The 10,856-nt window shown below is 48.3% G+C and overlaps 57 non-coding genes across 57 annotated transcripts in view; all 57 read left to right on the forward strand.

Moving 5' to 3' along the window:
• The window catches only part of LOC148993241 (5S ribosomal RNA), a 119-nt gene extending 38 nt beyond the window's left edge, over positions 1-81 (forward strand). The window contains exon 1 of the ribosomal RNA XR_016158890.1: positions 1-81. This exon is cut by the window's left edge and continues 38 nt beyond it. This is a non-coding gene — a ribosomal RNA (5S ribosomal RNA).
• Positions 82-144: 63 nt separating this feature from the next.
• On the forward strand, positions 145-263 carry LOC148993242 (5S ribosomal RNA). The gene has a single exon (XR_016158891.1). It is a non-coding gene; the product is annotated as a 5S ribosomal RNA (ribosomal RNA).
• Positions 264-326: 63 nt separating this feature from the next.
• Positions 327-445, forward strand: LOC148993243 (5S ribosomal RNA). The gene has a single exon (XR_016158892.1). It is a non-coding gene; the product is annotated as a 5S ribosomal RNA (ribosomal RNA).
• Positions 446-508: 63 nt separating this feature from the next.
• Positions 509-627, forward strand: LOC148993244 (5S ribosomal RNA). Its single transcript, XR_016158893.1, has one exon. It is a non-coding gene; the product is annotated as a 5S ribosomal RNA (ribosomal RNA).
• Positions 628-690: 63 nt separating this feature from the next.
• LOC148993245 (5S ribosomal RNA) lies at positions 691-809 on the forward strand. Its single transcript, XR_016158895.1, has one exon. It is a non-coding gene; the product is annotated as a 5S ribosomal RNA (ribosomal RNA).
• Positions 810-872: 63 nt separating this feature from the next.
• Positions 873-991, forward strand: LOC148993246 (5S ribosomal RNA). Its single transcript, XR_016158896.1, has one exon. It is a non-coding gene; the product is annotated as a 5S ribosomal RNA (ribosomal RNA).
• Positions 992-1,054: 63 nt separating this feature from the next.
• Positions 1,055-1,173, forward strand: LOC148993247 (5S ribosomal RNA). Its single transcript, XR_016158897.1, has one exon. It is a non-coding gene; the product is annotated as a 5S ribosomal RNA (ribosomal RNA).
• A 63-nt stretch (positions 1,174-1,236) lies between these two features.
• LOC148993248 (5S ribosomal RNA) lies at positions 1,237-1,355 on the forward strand. The gene has a single exon (XR_016158898.1). It is a non-coding gene; the product is annotated as a 5S ribosomal RNA (ribosomal RNA).
• A 63-nt stretch (positions 1,356-1,418) lies between these two features.
• LOC148993249 (5S ribosomal RNA) lies at positions 1,419-1,537 on the forward strand. Its single transcript, XR_016158899.1, has one exon. It is a non-coding gene; the product is annotated as a 5S ribosomal RNA (ribosomal RNA).
• Positions 1,538-1,600: 63 nt separating this feature from the next.
• LOC148993250 (5S ribosomal RNA) lies at positions 1,601-1,719 on the forward strand. Its single transcript, XR_016158900.1, has one exon. It is a non-coding gene; the product is annotated as a 5S ribosomal RNA (ribosomal RNA).
• Positions 1,720-1,888: 169 nt separating this feature from the next.
• On the forward strand, positions 1,889-2,007 carry LOC148993251 (5S ribosomal RNA). The gene has a single exon (XR_016158901.1). It is a non-coding gene; the product is annotated as a 5S ribosomal RNA (ribosomal RNA).
• Positions 2,008-2,070: 63 nt separating this feature from the next.
• Positions 2,071-2,189, forward strand: LOC148993252 (5S ribosomal RNA). Its single transcript, XR_016158902.1, has one exon. It is a non-coding gene; the product is annotated as a 5S ribosomal RNA (ribosomal RNA).
• A 63-nt stretch (positions 2,190-2,252) lies between these two features.
• Positions 2,253-2,371, forward strand: LOC148993253 (5S ribosomal RNA). The gene has a single exon (XR_016158903.1). It is a non-coding gene; the product is annotated as a 5S ribosomal RNA (ribosomal RNA).
• Positions 2,372-2,434: 63 nt separating this feature from the next.
• On the forward strand, positions 2,435-2,553 carry LOC148993254 (5S ribosomal RNA). Its single transcript, XR_016162409.1, has one exon. It is a non-coding gene; the product is annotated as a 5S ribosomal RNA (ribosomal RNA).
• A 63-nt stretch (positions 2,554-2,616) lies between these two features.
• Positions 2,617-2,735, forward strand: LOC148993255 (5S ribosomal RNA). Its single transcript, XR_016158904.1, has one exon. It is a non-coding gene; the product is annotated as a 5S ribosomal RNA (ribosomal RNA).
• A 63-nt stretch (positions 2,736-2,798) lies between these two features.
• Positions 2,799-2,917, forward strand: LOC148993256 (5S ribosomal RNA). Its single transcript, XR_016158906.1, has one exon. It is a non-coding gene; the product is annotated as a 5S ribosomal RNA (ribosomal RNA).
• A 63-nt stretch (positions 2,918-2,980) lies between these two features.
• On the forward strand, positions 2,981-3,099 carry LOC148993257 (5S ribosomal RNA). Its single transcript, XR_016158907.1, has one exon. It is a non-coding gene; the product is annotated as a 5S ribosomal RNA (ribosomal RNA).
• Positions 3,100-3,162: 63 nt separating this feature from the next.
• Positions 3,163-3,281, forward strand: LOC148993258 (5S ribosomal RNA). The gene has a single exon (XR_016158908.1). It is a non-coding gene; the product is annotated as a 5S ribosomal RNA (ribosomal RNA).
• A 63-nt stretch (positions 3,282-3,344) lies between these two features.
• Positions 3,345-3,463, forward strand: LOC148993259 (5S ribosomal RNA). Its single transcript, XR_016158909.1, has one exon. It is a non-coding gene; the product is annotated as a 5S ribosomal RNA (ribosomal RNA).
• A 169-nt stretch (positions 3,464-3,632) lies between these two features.
• Positions 3,633-3,751, forward strand: LOC148993260 (5S ribosomal RNA). The gene has a single exon (XR_016158910.1). It is a non-coding gene; the product is annotated as a 5S ribosomal RNA (ribosomal RNA).
• A 63-nt stretch (positions 3,752-3,814) lies between these two features.
• Positions 3,815-3,933, forward strand: LOC148993261 (5S ribosomal RNA). The gene has a single exon (XR_016158911.1). It is a non-coding gene; the product is annotated as a 5S ribosomal RNA (ribosomal RNA).
• A 63-nt stretch (positions 3,934-3,996) lies between these two features.
• Positions 3,997-4,115, forward strand: LOC148993262 (5S ribosomal RNA). The gene has a single exon (XR_016158912.1). It is a non-coding gene; the product is annotated as a 5S ribosomal RNA (ribosomal RNA).
• Positions 4,116-4,178: 63 nt separating this feature from the next.
• On the forward strand, positions 4,179-4,297 carry LOC148993263 (5S ribosomal RNA). Its single transcript, XR_016162410.1, has one exon. It is a non-coding gene; the product is annotated as a 5S ribosomal RNA (ribosomal RNA).
• Positions 4,298-4,360: 63 nt separating this feature from the next.
• Positions 4,361-4,479, forward strand: LOC148993264 (5S ribosomal RNA). Its single transcript, XR_016158913.1, has one exon. It is a non-coding gene; the product is annotated as a 5S ribosomal RNA (ribosomal RNA).
• A 63-nt stretch (positions 4,480-4,542) lies between these two features.
• LOC148993265 (5S ribosomal RNA) lies at positions 4,543-4,661 on the forward strand. The gene has a single exon (XR_016158914.1). It is a non-coding gene; the product is annotated as a 5S ribosomal RNA (ribosomal RNA).
• A 63-nt stretch (positions 4,662-4,724) lies between these two features.
• Positions 4,725-4,843, forward strand: LOC148993266 (5S ribosomal RNA). Its single transcript, XR_016158915.1, has one exon. It is a non-coding gene; the product is annotated as a 5S ribosomal RNA (ribosomal RNA).
• Positions 4,844-4,906: 63 nt separating this feature from the next.
• LOC148993267 (5S ribosomal RNA) lies at positions 4,907-5,025 on the forward strand. The gene has a single exon (XR_016158917.1). It is a non-coding gene; the product is annotated as a 5S ribosomal RNA (ribosomal RNA).
• A 63-nt stretch (positions 5,026-5,088) lies between these two features.
• LOC148993268 (5S ribosomal RNA) lies at positions 5,089-5,207 on the forward strand. Its single transcript, XR_016158918.1, has one exon. It is a non-coding gene; the product is annotated as a 5S ribosomal RNA (ribosomal RNA).
• A 63-nt stretch (positions 5,208-5,270) lies between these two features.
• Positions 5,271-5,389, forward strand: LOC148993269 (5S ribosomal RNA). The gene has a single exon (XR_016158919.1). It is a non-coding gene; the product is annotated as a 5S ribosomal RNA (ribosomal RNA).
• A 168-nt stretch (positions 5,390-5,557) lies between these two features.
• On the forward strand, positions 5,558-5,676 carry LOC148993270 (5S ribosomal RNA). The gene has a single exon (XR_016158920.1). It is a non-coding gene; the product is annotated as a 5S ribosomal RNA (ribosomal RNA).
• Positions 5,677-5,739: 63 nt separating this feature from the next.
• On the forward strand, positions 5,740-5,858 carry LOC148993271 (5S ribosomal RNA). Its single transcript, XR_016158921.1, has one exon. It is a non-coding gene; the product is annotated as a 5S ribosomal RNA (ribosomal RNA).
• Positions 5,859-5,921: 63 nt separating this feature from the next.
• LOC148993272 (5S ribosomal RNA) lies at positions 5,922-6,040 on the forward strand. The gene has a single exon (XR_016158922.1). It is a non-coding gene; the product is annotated as a 5S ribosomal RNA (ribosomal RNA).
• A 63-nt stretch (positions 6,041-6,103) lies between these two features.
• Positions 6,104-6,222, forward strand: LOC148993273 (5S ribosomal RNA). Its single transcript, XR_016162411.1, has one exon. It is a non-coding gene; the product is annotated as a 5S ribosomal RNA (ribosomal RNA).
• A 63-nt stretch (positions 6,223-6,285) lies between these two features.
• LOC148993274 (5S ribosomal RNA) lies at positions 6,286-6,404 on the forward strand. The gene has a single exon (XR_016158923.1). It is a non-coding gene; the product is annotated as a 5S ribosomal RNA (ribosomal RNA).
• A 63-nt stretch (positions 6,405-6,467) lies between these two features.
• Positions 6,468-6,586, forward strand: LOC148993275 (5S ribosomal RNA). The gene has a single exon (XR_016158924.1). It is a non-coding gene; the product is annotated as a 5S ribosomal RNA (ribosomal RNA).
• A 63-nt stretch (positions 6,587-6,649) lies between these two features.
• On the forward strand, positions 6,650-6,768 carry LOC148993276 (5S ribosomal RNA). Its single transcript, XR_016158925.1, has one exon. It is a non-coding gene; the product is annotated as a 5S ribosomal RNA (ribosomal RNA).
• Positions 6,769-6,831: 63 nt separating this feature from the next.
• On the forward strand, positions 6,832-6,950 carry LOC148993277 (5S ribosomal RNA). The gene has a single exon (XR_016158926.1). It is a non-coding gene; the product is annotated as a 5S ribosomal RNA (ribosomal RNA).
• A 63-nt stretch (positions 6,951-7,013) lies between these two features.
• Positions 7,014-7,132, forward strand: LOC148993278 (5S ribosomal RNA). The gene has a single exon (XR_016158928.1). It is a non-coding gene; the product is annotated as a 5S ribosomal RNA (ribosomal RNA).
• A 63-nt stretch (positions 7,133-7,195) lies between these two features.
• LOC148993279 (5S ribosomal RNA) lies at positions 7,196-7,314 on the forward strand. The gene has a single exon (XR_016158929.1). It is a non-coding gene; the product is annotated as a 5S ribosomal RNA (ribosomal RNA).
• Positions 7,315-7,377: 63 nt separating this feature from the next.
• On the forward strand, positions 7,378-7,496 carry LOC148993280 (5S ribosomal RNA). The gene has a single exon (XR_016158930.1). It is a non-coding gene; the product is annotated as a 5S ribosomal RNA (ribosomal RNA).
• A 63-nt stretch (positions 7,497-7,559) lies between these two features.
• On the forward strand, positions 7,560-7,678 carry LOC148993281 (5S ribosomal RNA). Its single transcript, XR_016158931.1, has one exon. It is a non-coding gene; the product is annotated as a 5S ribosomal RNA (ribosomal RNA).
• A 63-nt stretch (positions 7,679-7,741) lies between these two features.
• LOC148993282 (5S ribosomal RNA) lies at positions 7,742-7,860 on the forward strand. Its single transcript, XR_016158932.1, has one exon. It is a non-coding gene; the product is annotated as a 5S ribosomal RNA (ribosomal RNA).
• A 63-nt stretch (positions 7,861-7,923) lies between these two features.
• LOC148993283 (5S ribosomal RNA) lies at positions 7,924-8,042 on the forward strand. Its single transcript, XR_016158933.1, has one exon. It is a non-coding gene; the product is annotated as a 5S ribosomal RNA (ribosomal RNA).
• Positions 8,043-8,212: 170 nt separating this feature from the next.
• Positions 8,213-8,331, forward strand: LOC148993284 (5S ribosomal RNA). Its single transcript, XR_016158934.1, has one exon. It is a non-coding gene; the product is annotated as a 5S ribosomal RNA (ribosomal RNA).
• A 63-nt stretch (positions 8,332-8,394) lies between these two features.
• On the forward strand, positions 8,395-8,513 carry LOC148993285 (5S ribosomal RNA). The gene has a single exon (XR_016158935.1). It is a non-coding gene; the product is annotated as a 5S ribosomal RNA (ribosomal RNA).
• A 63-nt stretch (positions 8,514-8,576) lies between these two features.
• On the forward strand, positions 8,577-8,695 carry LOC148993286 (5S ribosomal RNA). The gene has a single exon (XR_016158936.1). It is a non-coding gene; the product is annotated as a 5S ribosomal RNA (ribosomal RNA).
• Positions 8,696-8,758: 63 nt separating this feature from the next.
• LOC148993287 (5S ribosomal RNA) lies at positions 8,759-8,877 on the forward strand. The gene has a single exon (XR_016162412.1). It is a non-coding gene; the product is annotated as a 5S ribosomal RNA (ribosomal RNA).
• Positions 8,878-8,940: 63 nt separating this feature from the next.
• On the forward strand, positions 8,941-9,059 carry LOC148993288 (5S ribosomal RNA). The gene has a single exon (XR_016158937.1). It is a non-coding gene; the product is annotated as a 5S ribosomal RNA (ribosomal RNA).
• A 63-nt stretch (positions 9,060-9,122) lies between these two features.
• On the forward strand, positions 9,123-9,241 carry LOC148993289 (5S ribosomal RNA). Its single transcript, XR_016158939.1, has one exon. It is a non-coding gene; the product is annotated as a 5S ribosomal RNA (ribosomal RNA).
• Positions 9,242-9,304: 63 nt separating this feature from the next.
• LOC148993290 (5S ribosomal RNA) lies at positions 9,305-9,423 on the forward strand. The gene has a single exon (XR_016158940.1). It is a non-coding gene; the product is annotated as a 5S ribosomal RNA (ribosomal RNA).
• A 63-nt stretch (positions 9,424-9,486) lies between these two features.
• On the forward strand, positions 9,487-9,605 carry LOC148993291 (5S ribosomal RNA). Its single transcript, XR_016158941.1, has one exon. It is a non-coding gene; the product is annotated as a 5S ribosomal RNA (ribosomal RNA).
• Positions 9,606-9,668: 63 nt separating this feature from the next.
• On the forward strand, positions 9,669-9,787 carry LOC148993292 (5S ribosomal RNA). Its single transcript, XR_016158942.1, has one exon. It is a non-coding gene; the product is annotated as a 5S ribosomal RNA (ribosomal RNA).
• Positions 9,788-9,850: 63 nt separating this feature from the next.
• Positions 9,851-9,969, forward strand: LOC148993293 (5S ribosomal RNA). The gene has a single exon (XR_016158943.1). It is a non-coding gene; the product is annotated as a 5S ribosomal RNA (ribosomal RNA).
• Positions 9,970-10,137: 168 nt separating this feature from the next.
• LOC148993294 (5S ribosomal RNA) lies at positions 10,138-10,256 on the forward strand. The gene has a single exon (XR_016158944.1). It is a non-coding gene; the product is annotated as a 5S ribosomal RNA (ribosomal RNA).
• Positions 10,257-10,319: 63 nt separating this feature from the next.
• Positions 10,320-10,438, forward strand: LOC148993295 (5S ribosomal RNA). The gene has a single exon (XR_016158945.1). It is a non-coding gene; the product is annotated as a 5S ribosomal RNA (ribosomal RNA).
• A 63-nt stretch (positions 10,439-10,501) lies between these two features.
• On the forward strand, positions 10,502-10,620 carry LOC148993296 (5S ribosomal RNA). The gene has a single exon (XR_016158946.1). It is a non-coding gene; the product is annotated as a 5S ribosomal RNA (ribosomal RNA).
• Positions 10,621-10,683: 63 nt separating this feature from the next.
• Positions 10,684-10,802, forward strand: LOC148993297 (5S ribosomal RNA). Its single transcript, XR_016158947.1, has one exon. It is a non-coding gene; the product is annotated as a 5S ribosomal RNA (ribosomal RNA).
• The last annotated feature ends 54 nt before the right edge of the window (positions 10,803-10,856 follow it).

A 10,856-nucleotide genomic window follows, 5' to 3' on the forward strand; every position in this document is an offset into this window, starting at 1 on the left:
CTGATCTCGGAAGCTAAGCAGGGTCGGGCCTGGTTAGTACTTGGATGGGAGACCGCCTGGGAATACCAGGTGCTGTAAGCTTTATGTAGTTTACTACCCTAATGTTCTAACCATTCAAATAGCCCAATTTTGGCAGCAGATTTCGCTTACGGCCATACCACCTTGAGAACGCCCGAACTCGTCTGATCTCGGAAGCTAAGCAGGGTCGGGCCTGGTTAGTACTTGGATGGGAGACCGCCTGGGAATACCAGGTGCTGTAAGCTTTATGTAGTTTACTACCCTAATGTTCTAACCATTCAAATAGCCCAATTTTGGCAGCAGATTTCGCTTACGGCCATACCACCTTGAGAACGCCCGAACTCGTCTGATCTCGGAAGCTAAGCAGGGTCGGGCCTGGTTAGTACTTGGATGGGAGACCGCCTGGGAATACCAGGTGCTGTAAGCTTTATGTAGTTTACTACCCTAATGTTCTAACCATTCAAATAGCCCAATTTTGGCAGCAGATTTCGCTTACGGCCATACCACCTTGAGAACGCCCGAACTCGTCTGATCTCGGAAGCTAAGCAGGGTCGGGCCTGGTTAGTACTTGGATGGGAGACCGCCTGGGAATACCAGGTGCTGTAAGCTTTATGTAGTTTACTACCCTAATGTTCTAACCATTCAAATAGCCCAATTTTGGCAGCAGATTCCGCTTACGGCCATACCACCTTGAGAACGCCCGAACTCGTCTGATCTCGGAAGCTAAGCAGGGTCGGGCCTGGTTAGTACTTGGATGGGAGACCGCCTGGGAATACCAGGTGCTGTAAGCTTTATGTAGTTTACTACCCTAATGTTCTAACCATTCAAATAGCCCAATTTTGGCAGCAGATTTCGCTTACGGCCATACCACCTTGAGAACGCCCGAACTCGTCTGATCTCGGAAGCTAAGCAGGGTCGGGCCTGGTTAGTACTTGGATGGGAGACCGCCTGGGAATACCAGGTGCTGTAAGCTTTATGTAGTTTACTACCCTAATGTTCTAACCATTCAAATAGCCCAATTTTGGCAGCAGATTTCGCTTACGGCCATACCACCTTGAGAACGCCCGAACTCGTCTGATCTCGGAAGCTAAGCAGGGTCGGGCCTGGTTAGTACTTGGATGGGAGACCGCCTGGGAATACCAGGTGCTGTAAGCTTTATGTAGTTTACTACCCTAATGTTCTAACCATTCAAATAGCCCAATTTTGGCAGCAGATTTCGCTTACGGCCATACCACCTTGAGAACGCCCGAACTCGTCTGATCTCGGAAGCTAAGCAGGGTCGGGCCTGGTTAGTACTTGGATGGGAGACCGCCTGGGAATACCAGGTGCTGTAAGCTTTATGTAGTTTACTACCCTAATGTTCTAACCATTCAAATAGCCCAATTTTGGCAGCAGATTTCGCTTACGGCCATACCACCTTGAGAACGCCCGAACTCGTCTGATCTCGGAAGCTAAGCAGGGTCGGGCCTGGTTAGTACTTGGATGGGAGACCGCCTGGGAATACCAGGTGCTGTAAGCTTTATGTAGTTTACAACCCTAATGTTCTAACCATTCAAATAGCCCAATTTTGGCAGCAGATTTCGCTTACGGCCATACCACCTTGAGAACGCCCGAACTCGTCTGATCTCGGAAGCTAAGCAGGGTCGGGCCTGGTTAGTACTTGGATGGGAGACCGCCTGGGAATACCAGGTGCTGTAAGCTTTATTGTTTAAAAAAAAAAAAAAAAAAAGAGTCAATGAAATGTTTCAAAAATCCTAAATTGTCTTTTTTCCCCTCAAAATTCCTGAAATAGTCTCTCAGTTTCTTCAGAAAGCCTGAAAGAGTCTCTTTTTTTTCTTCTTCAAATAGCCCAATTTTGGCAGCAGATTTCGCTTACGGCCATACCACCTTGAGAACGCCCGAACTCGTCTGATCTCGGAAGCTAAGCAGGGTCGGGCCTGGTTAGTACTTGGATGGGAGACCGCCTGGGAATACCAGGTGCTGTAAGCTTTATGTAGTTTACTACCCTAATGTTCTAACCATTCAAATAGCCCAATTTTGGCAGCAGATTTCGCTTACGGCCATACCACCTTGAGAACGCCCGAACTCGTCTGATCTCGGAAGCTAAGCAGGGTCGGGCCTGGTTAGTACTTGGATGGGAGACCGCCTGGGAATACCAGGTGCTGTAAGCTTTATGTAGTTTACTACCCTAATGTTCTAACCATTCAAATAGCCCAATTTTGGCAGCAGATTTCGCTTACGGCCATACCACCTTGAGAACGCCCGAACTCGTCTGATCTCGGAAGCTAAGCAGGGTCGGGCCTGGTTAGTACTTGGATGGGAGACCGCCTGGGAATACCAGGTGCTGTAAGCTTTATGTAGTTTACTACCCTAATGTTCTAACCATTCAAATAGCCCAATTTTGGCAGCAGATTTCGCTTACGGCCATACCACCTTGAGAACGCCCGAACTCGCCTGATCTCGGAAGCTAAGCAGGGTCGGGCCTGGTTAGTACTTGGATGGGAGACCGCCTGGGAATACCAGGTGCTGTAAGCTTTATGTAGTTTACTACCCTAATGTTCTAACCATTCAAATAGCCCAATTTTGGCAGCAGATTCCGCTTACGGCCATACCACCTTGAGAACGCCCGAACTCGTCTGATCTCGGAAGCTAAGCAGGGTCGGGCCTGGTTAGTACTTGGATGGGAGACCGCCTGGGAATACCAGGTGCTGTAAGCTTTATGTAGTTTACTACCCTAATGTTCTAACCATTCAAATAGCCCAATTTTGGCAGCAGATTTCGCTTACGGCCATACCACCTTGAGAACGCCCGAACTCGTCTGATCTCGGAAGCTAAGCAGGGTCGGGCCTGGTTAGTACTTGGATGGGAGACCGCCTGGGAATACCAGGTGCTGTAAGCTTTATGTAGTTTACTACCCTAATGTTCTAACCATTCAAATAGCCCAATTTTGGCAGCAGATTTCGCTTACGGCCATACCACCTTGAGAACGCCCGAACTCGTCTGATCTCGGAAGCTAAGCAGGGTCGGGCCTGGTTAGTACTTGGATGGGAGACCGCCTGGGAATACCAGGTGCTGTAAGCTTTATGTAGTTTACTACCCTAATGTTCTAACCATTCAAATAGCCCAATTTTGGCAGCAGATTTCGCTTACGGCCATACCACCTTGAGAACGCCCGAACTCGTCTGATCTCGGAAGCTAAGCAGGGTCGGGCCTGGTTAGTACTTGGATGGGAGACCGCCTGGGAATACCAGGTGCTGTAAGCTTTATGTAGTTTACAACCCTAATGTTCTAACCATTCAAATAGCCCAATTTTGGCAGCAGATTTCGCTTACGGCCATACCACCTTGAGAACGCCCGAACTCGTCTGATCTCGGAAGCTAAGCAGGGTCGGGCCTGGTTAGTACTTGGATGGGAGACCGCCTGGGAATACCAGGTGCTGTAAGCTTTATTGTTTAAAAAAAAAAAAAAAAAAAGAGTCAATGAAATGTTTCAAAAATCCTAAATTGTCTTTTTTCCCCTCAAAATTCCTGAAATAGTCTCTCAGTTTCTTCAGAAAGCCTGAAAGAGTCTCTTTTTTTTCTTCTTCAAATAGCCCAATTTTGGCAGCAGATTTCGCTTACGGCCATACCACCTTGAGAACGCCCGAACTCGTCTGATCTCGGAAGCTAAGCAGGGTCGGGCCTGGTTAGTACTTGGATGGGAGACCGCCTGGGAATACCAGGTGCTGTAAGCTTTATGTAGTTTACTACCCTAATGTTCTAACCATTCAAATAGCCCAATTTTGGCAGCAGATTTCGCTTACGGCCATACCACCTTGAGAACGCCCGAACTCGTCTGATCTCGGAAGCTAAGCAGGGTCGGGCCTGGTTAGTACTTGGATGGGAGACCGCCTGGGAATACCAGGTGCTGTAAGCTTTATGTAGTTTACTACCCTAATGTTCTAACCATTCAAATAGCCCAATTTTGGCAGCAGATTTCGCTTACGGCCATACCACCTTGAGAACGCCCGAACTCGTCTGATCTCGGAAGCTAAGCAGGGTCGGGCCTGGTTAGTACTTGGATGGGAGACCGCCTGGGAATACCAGGTGCTGTAAGCTTTATGTAGTTTACTACCCTAATGTTCTAACCATTCAAATAGCCCAATTTTGGCAGCAGATTTCGCTTACGGCCATACCACCTTGAGAACGCCCGAACTCGCCTGATCTCGGAAGCTAAGCAGGGTCGGGCCTGGTTAGTACTTGGATGGGAGACCGCCTGGGAATACCAGGTGCTGTAAGCTTTATGTAGTTTACTACCCTAATGTTCTAACCATTCAAATAGCCCAATTTTGGCAGCAGATTCCGCTTACGGCCATACCACCTTGAGAACGCCCGAACTCGTCTGATCTCGGAAGCTAAGCAGGGTCGGGCCTGGTTAGTACTTGGATGGGAGACCGCCTGGGAATACCAGGTGCTGTAAGCTTTATGTAGTTTACTACCCTAATGTTCTAACCATTCAAATAGCCCAATTTTGGCAGCAGATTTCGCTTACGGCCATACCACCTTGAGAACGCCCGAACTCGTCTGATCTCGGAAGCTAAGCAGGGTCGGGCCTGGTTAGTACTTGGATGGGAGACCGCCTGGGAATACCAGGTGCTGTAAGCTTTATGTAGTTTACTACCCTAATGTTCTAACCATTCAAATAGCCCAATTTTGGCAGCAGATTTCGCTTACGGCCATACCACCTTGAGAACGCCCGAACTCGTCTGATCTCGGAAGCTAAGCAGGGTCGGGCCTGGTTAGTACTTGGATGGGAGACCGCCTGGGAATACCAGGTGCTGTAAGCTTTATGTAGTTTACTACCCTAATGTTCTAACCATTCAAATAGCCCAATTTTGGCAGCAGATTTCGCTTACGGCCATACCACCTTGAGAACGCCCGAACTCGTCTGATCTCGGAAGCTAAGCAGGGTCGGGCCTGGTTAGTACTTGGATGGGAGACCGCCTGGGAATACCAGGTGCTGTAAGCTTTATGTAGTTTACTACCCTAATGTTCTAACCATTCAAATAGCCCAATTTTGGCAGCAGATTTCGCTTACGGCCATACCACCTTGAGAACGCCCGAACTCGTCTGATCTCGGAAGCTAAGCAGGGTCGGGCCTGGTTAGTACTTGGATGGGAGACCGCCTGGGAATACCAGGTGCTGTAAGCTTTATGTAGTTTACAACCCTAATGTTCTAACCATTCAAATAGCCCAATTTTGGCAGCAGATTTCGCTTACGGCCATACCACCTTGAGAACGCCCGAACTCGTCTGATCTCGGAAGCTAAGCAGGGTCGGGCCTGGTTAGTACTTGGATGGGAGACCGCCTGGGAATACCAGGTGCTGTAAGCTTTATTGTTTAAAAAAAAAAAAAAAAAAGAGTCAATGAAATGTTTCAAAAATCCTAAATTGTCTTTTTTCCCCTCAAAATTCCTGAAATAGTCTCTCAGTTTCTTCAGAAAGCCTGAAAGAGTCTCTTTTTTTTCTTCTTCAAATAGCCCAATTTTGGCAGCAGATTTCGCTTACGGCCATACCACCTTGAGAACGCCCGAACTCGTCTGATCTCGGAAGCTAAGCAGGGTCGGGCCTGGTTAGTACTTGGATGGGAGACCGCCTGGGAATACCAGGTGCTGTAAGCTTTATGTAGTTTACTACCCTAATGTTCTAACCATTCAAATAGCCCAATTTTGGCAGCAGATTTCGCTTACGGCCATACCACCTTGAGAACGCCCGAACTCGTCTGATCTCGGAAGCTAAGCAGGGTCGGGCCTGGTTAGTACTTGGATGGGAGACCGCCTGGGAATACCAGGTGCTGTAAGCTTTATGTAGTTTACTACCCTAATGTTCTAACCATTCAAATAGCCCAATTTTGGCAGCAGATTTCGCTTACGGCCATACCACCTTGAGAACGCCCGAACTCGTCTGATCTCGGAAGCTAAGCAGGGTCGGGCCTGGTTAGTACTTGGATGGGAGACCGCCTGGGAATACCAGGTGCTGTAAGCTTTATGTAGTTTACTACCCTAATGTTCTAACCATTCAAATAGCCCAATTTTGGCAGCAGATTTCGCTTACGGCCATACCACCTTGAGAACGCCCGAACTCGCCTGATCTCGGAAGCTAAGCAGGGTCGGGCCTGGTTAGTACTTGGATGGGAGACCGCCTGGGAATACCAGGTGCTGTAAGCTTTATGTAGTTTACTACCCTAATGTTCTAACCATTCAAATAGCCCAATTTTGGCAGCAGATTTCGCTTACGGCCATACCACCTTGAGAACGCCCGAACTCGTCTGATCTCGGAAGCTAAGCAGGGTCGGGCCTGGTTAGTACTTGGATGGGAGACCGCCTGGGAATACCAGGTGCTGTAAGCTTTATGTAGTTTACTACCCTAATGTTCTAACCATTCAAATAGCCCAATTTTGGCAGCAGATTTCGCTTACGGCCATACCACCTTGAGAACGCCCGAACTCGTCTGATCTCGGAAGCTAAGCAGGGTCGGGCCTGGTTAGTACTTGGATGGGAGACCGCCTGGGAATACCAGGTGCTGTAAGCTTTATGTAGTTTACTACCCTAATGTTCTAACCATTCAAATAGCCCAATTTTGGCAGCAGATTTCGCTTACGGCCATACCACCTTGAGAACGCCCGAACTCGTCTGATCTCGGAAGCTAAGCAGGGTCGGGCCTGGTTAGTACTTGGATGGGAGACCGCCTGGGAATACCAGGTGCTGTAAGCTTTATGTAGTTTACTACCCTAATGTTCTAACCATTCAAATAGCCCAATTTTGGCAGCAGATTTCGCTTACGGCCATACCACCTTGAGAACGCCCGAACTCGTCTGATCTCGGAAGCTAAGCAGGGTCGGGCCTGGTTAGTACTTGGATGGGAGACCGCCTGGGAATACCAGGTGCTGTAAGCTTTATGTAGTTTACTACCCTAATGTTCTAACCATTCAAATAGCCCAATTTTGGCAGCAGATTTCGCTTACGGCCATACCACCTTGAGAACGCCCGAACTCGTCTGATCTCGGAAGCTAAGCAGGGTCGGGCCTGGTTAGTACTTGGATGGGAGACCGCCTGGGAATACCAGGTGCTGTAAGCTTTATGTAGTTTACTACCCTAATGTTCTAACCATTCAAATAGCCCAATTTTGGCAGCAGATTCCGCTTACGGCCATACCACCTTGAGAACGCCCGAACTCGTCTGATCTCGGAAGCTAAGCAGGGTCGGGCCTGGTTAGTACTTGGATGGGAGACCGCCTGGGAATACCAGGTGCTGTAAGCTTTATGTAGTTTACTACCCTAATGTTCTAACCATTCAAATAGCCCAATTTTGGCAGCAGATTTCGCTTACGGCCATACCACCTTGAGAACGCCCGAACTCGTCTGATCTCGGAAGCTAAGCAGGGTCGGGCCTGGTTAGTACTTGGATGGGAGACCGCCTGGGAATACCAGGTGCTGTAAGCTTTATGTAGTTTACTACCCTAATGTTCTAACCATTCAAATAGCCCAATTTTGGCAGCAGATTTCGCTTACGGCCATACCACCTTGAGAACGCCCGAACTCGTCTGATCTCGGAAGCTAAGCAGGGTCGGGCCTGGTTAGTACTTGGATGGGAGACCGCCTGGGAATACCAGGTGCTGTAAGCTTTATGTAGTTTACTACCCTAATGTTCTAACCATTCAAATAGCCCAATTTTGGCAGCAGATTTCGCTTACGGCCATACCACCTTGAGAACGCCCGAACTCGTCTGATCTCGGAAGCTAAGCAGGGTCGGGCCTGGTTAGTACTTGGATGGGAGACCGCCTGGGAATACCAGGTGCTGTAAGCTTTATGTAGTTTACAACCCTAATGTTCTAACCATTCAAATAGCCCAATTTTGGCAGCAGATTTCGCTTACGGCCATACCACCTTGAGAACGCCCGAACTCGTCTGATCTCGGAAGCTAAGCAGGGTCGGGCCTGGTTAGTACTTGGATGGGAGACCGCCTGGGAATACCAGGTGCTGTAAGCTTTATTGTTTAAAAAAAAAAAAAAAAAAAAGAGTCAATGAAATGTTTCAAAAATCCTAAATTGTCTTTTTTCCCCTCAAAATTCCTGAAATAGTCTCTCAGTTTCTTCAGAAAGCCTGAAAGAGTCTCTTTTTTTTCTTCTTCAAATAGCCCAATTTTGGCAGCAGATTTCGCTTACGGCCATACCACCTTGAGAACGCCCGAACTCGTCTGATCTCGGAAGCTAAGCAGGGTCGGGCCTGGTTAGTACTTGGATGGGAGACCGCCTGGGAATACCAGGTGCTGTAAGCTTTATGTAGTTTACTACCCTAATGTTCTAACCATTCAAATAGCCCAATTTTGGCAGCAGATTTCGCTTACGGCCATACCACCTTGAGAACGCCCGAACTCGTCTGATCTCGGAAGCTAAGCAGGGTCGGGCCTGGTTAGTACTTGGATGGGAGACCGCCTGGGAATACCAGGTGCTGTAAGCTTTATGTAGTTTACTACCCTAATGTTCTAACCATTCAAATAGCCCAATTTTGGCAGCAGATTTCGCTTACGGCCATACCACCTTGAGAACGCCCGAACTCGTCTGATCTCGGAAGCTAAGCAGGGTCGGGCCTGGTTAGTACTTGGATGGGAGACCGCCTGGGAATACCAGGTGCTGTAAGCTTTATGTAGTTTACTACCCTAATGTTCTAACCATTCAAATAGCCCAATTTTGGCAGCAGATTTCGCTTACGGCCATACCACCTTGAGAACGCCCGAACTCGCCTGATCTCGGAAGCTAAGCAGGGTCGGGCCTGGTTAGTACTTGGATGGGAGACCGCCTGGGAATACCAGGTGCTGTAAGCTTTATGTAGTTTACTACCCTAATGTTCTAACCATTCAAATAGCCCAATTTTGGCAGCAGATTCCGCTTACGGCCATACCACCTTGAGAACGCCCGAACTCGTCTGATCTCGGAAGCTAAGCAGGGTCGGGCCTGGTTAGTACTTGGATGGGAGACCGCCTGGGAATACCAGGTGCTGTAAGCTTTATGTAGTTTACTACCCTAATGTTCTAACCATTCAAATAGCCCAATTTTGGCAGCAGATTTCGCTTACGGCCATACCACCTTGAGAACGCCCGAACTCGTCTGATCTCGGAAGCTAAGCAGGGTCGGGCCTGGTTAGTACTTGGATGGGAGACCGCCTGGGAATACCAGGTGCTGTAAGCTTTATGTAGTTTACTACCCTAATGTTCTAACCATTCAAATAGCCCAATTTTGGCAGCAGATTTCGCTTACGGCCATACCACCTTGAGAACGCCCGAACTCGTCTGATCTCGGAAGCTAAGCAGGGTCGGGCCTGGTTAGTACTTGGATGGGAGACCGCCTGGGAATACCAGGTGCTGTAAGCTTTATGTAGTTTACTACCCTAATGTTCTAACCATTCAAATAGCCCAATTTTGGCAGCAGATTTCGCTTACGGCCATACCACCTTGAGAACGCCCGAACTCGTCTGATCTCGGAAGCTAAGCAGGGTCGGGCCTGGTTAGTACTTGGATGGGAGACCGCCTGGGAATACCAGGTGCTGTAAGCTTTATGTAGTTTACTACCCTAATGTTCTAACCATTCAAATAGCCCAATTTTGGCAGCAGATTTCGCTTACGGCCATACCACCTTGAGAACGCCCGAACTCGTCTGATCTCGGAAGCTAAGCAGGGTCGGGCCTGGTTAGTACTTGGATGGGAGACCGCCTGGGAATACCAGGTGCTGTAAGCTTTATGTAGTTTACAACCCTAATGTTCTAACCATTCAAATAGCCCAATTTTGGCAGCAGATTTCGCTTACGGCCATACCACCTTGAGAACGCCCGAACTCGTCTGATCTCGGAAGCTAAGCAGGGTCGGGCCTGGTTAGTACTTGGATGGGAGACCGCCTGGGAATACCAGGTGCTGTAAGCTTTATTGTTTAAAAAAAAAAAAAAAAAAGAGTCAATGAAATGTTTCAAAAATCCTAAATTGTCTTTTTTCCCCTCAAAATTCCTGAAATAGTCTCTCAGTTTCTTCAGAAAGCCTGAAAGAGTCTCTTTTTTTTCTTCTTCAAATAGCCCAATTTTGGCAGCAGATTTCGCTTACGGCCATACCACCTTGAGAACGCCCGAACTCGTCTGATCTCGGAAGCTAAGCAGGGTCGGGCCTGGTTAGTACTTGGATGGGAGACCGCCTGGGAATACCAGGTGCTGTAAGCTTTATGTAGTTTACTACCCTAATGTTCTAACCATTCAAATAGCCCAATTTTGGCAGCAGATTTCGCTTACGGCCATACCACCTTGAGAACGCCCGAACTCGTCTGATCTCGGAAGCTAAGCAGGGTCGGGCCTGGTTAGTACTTGGATGGGAGACCGCCTGGGAATACCAGGTGCTGTAAGCTTTATGTAGTTTACTACCCTAATGTTCTAACCATTCAAATAGCCCAATTTTGGCAGCAGATTTCGCTTACGGCCATACCACCTTGAGAACGCCCGAACTCGTCTGATCTCGGAAGCTAAGCAGGGTCGGGCCTGGTTAGTACTTGGATGGGAGACCGCCTGGGAATACCAGGTGCTGTAAGCTTTATGTAGTTTACTACCCTAATGTTCTAACCATTCAAATAGCCCAATTTTGGCAGCAGATTTCGCTTACGGCCATACCACCTTGAGAACGCCCGAACTCGTCTGATCTCGGAAGCTAAGCAGGGTCGGGCCTGGTTAGTACTTGGATGGGAGACCGCCTGGGAATACCAGGTGCTGTAAGCTTTATGTAGTTTACTACCCTAATGTTCTAACCATTCAAATAGCCCAATTTTGGCA

Source organism: Pimephales promelas, chromosome 3 (genome assembly GCF_988280905.1).
Source record: "Pimephales promelas chromosome 3, fPimPro1.hap1.1, whole genome shotgun sequence".
Taxonomy (NCBI): Eukaryota; Metazoa; Chordata; class Actinopteri; order Cypriniformes; family Leuciscidae; genus Pimephales; species Pimephales promelas.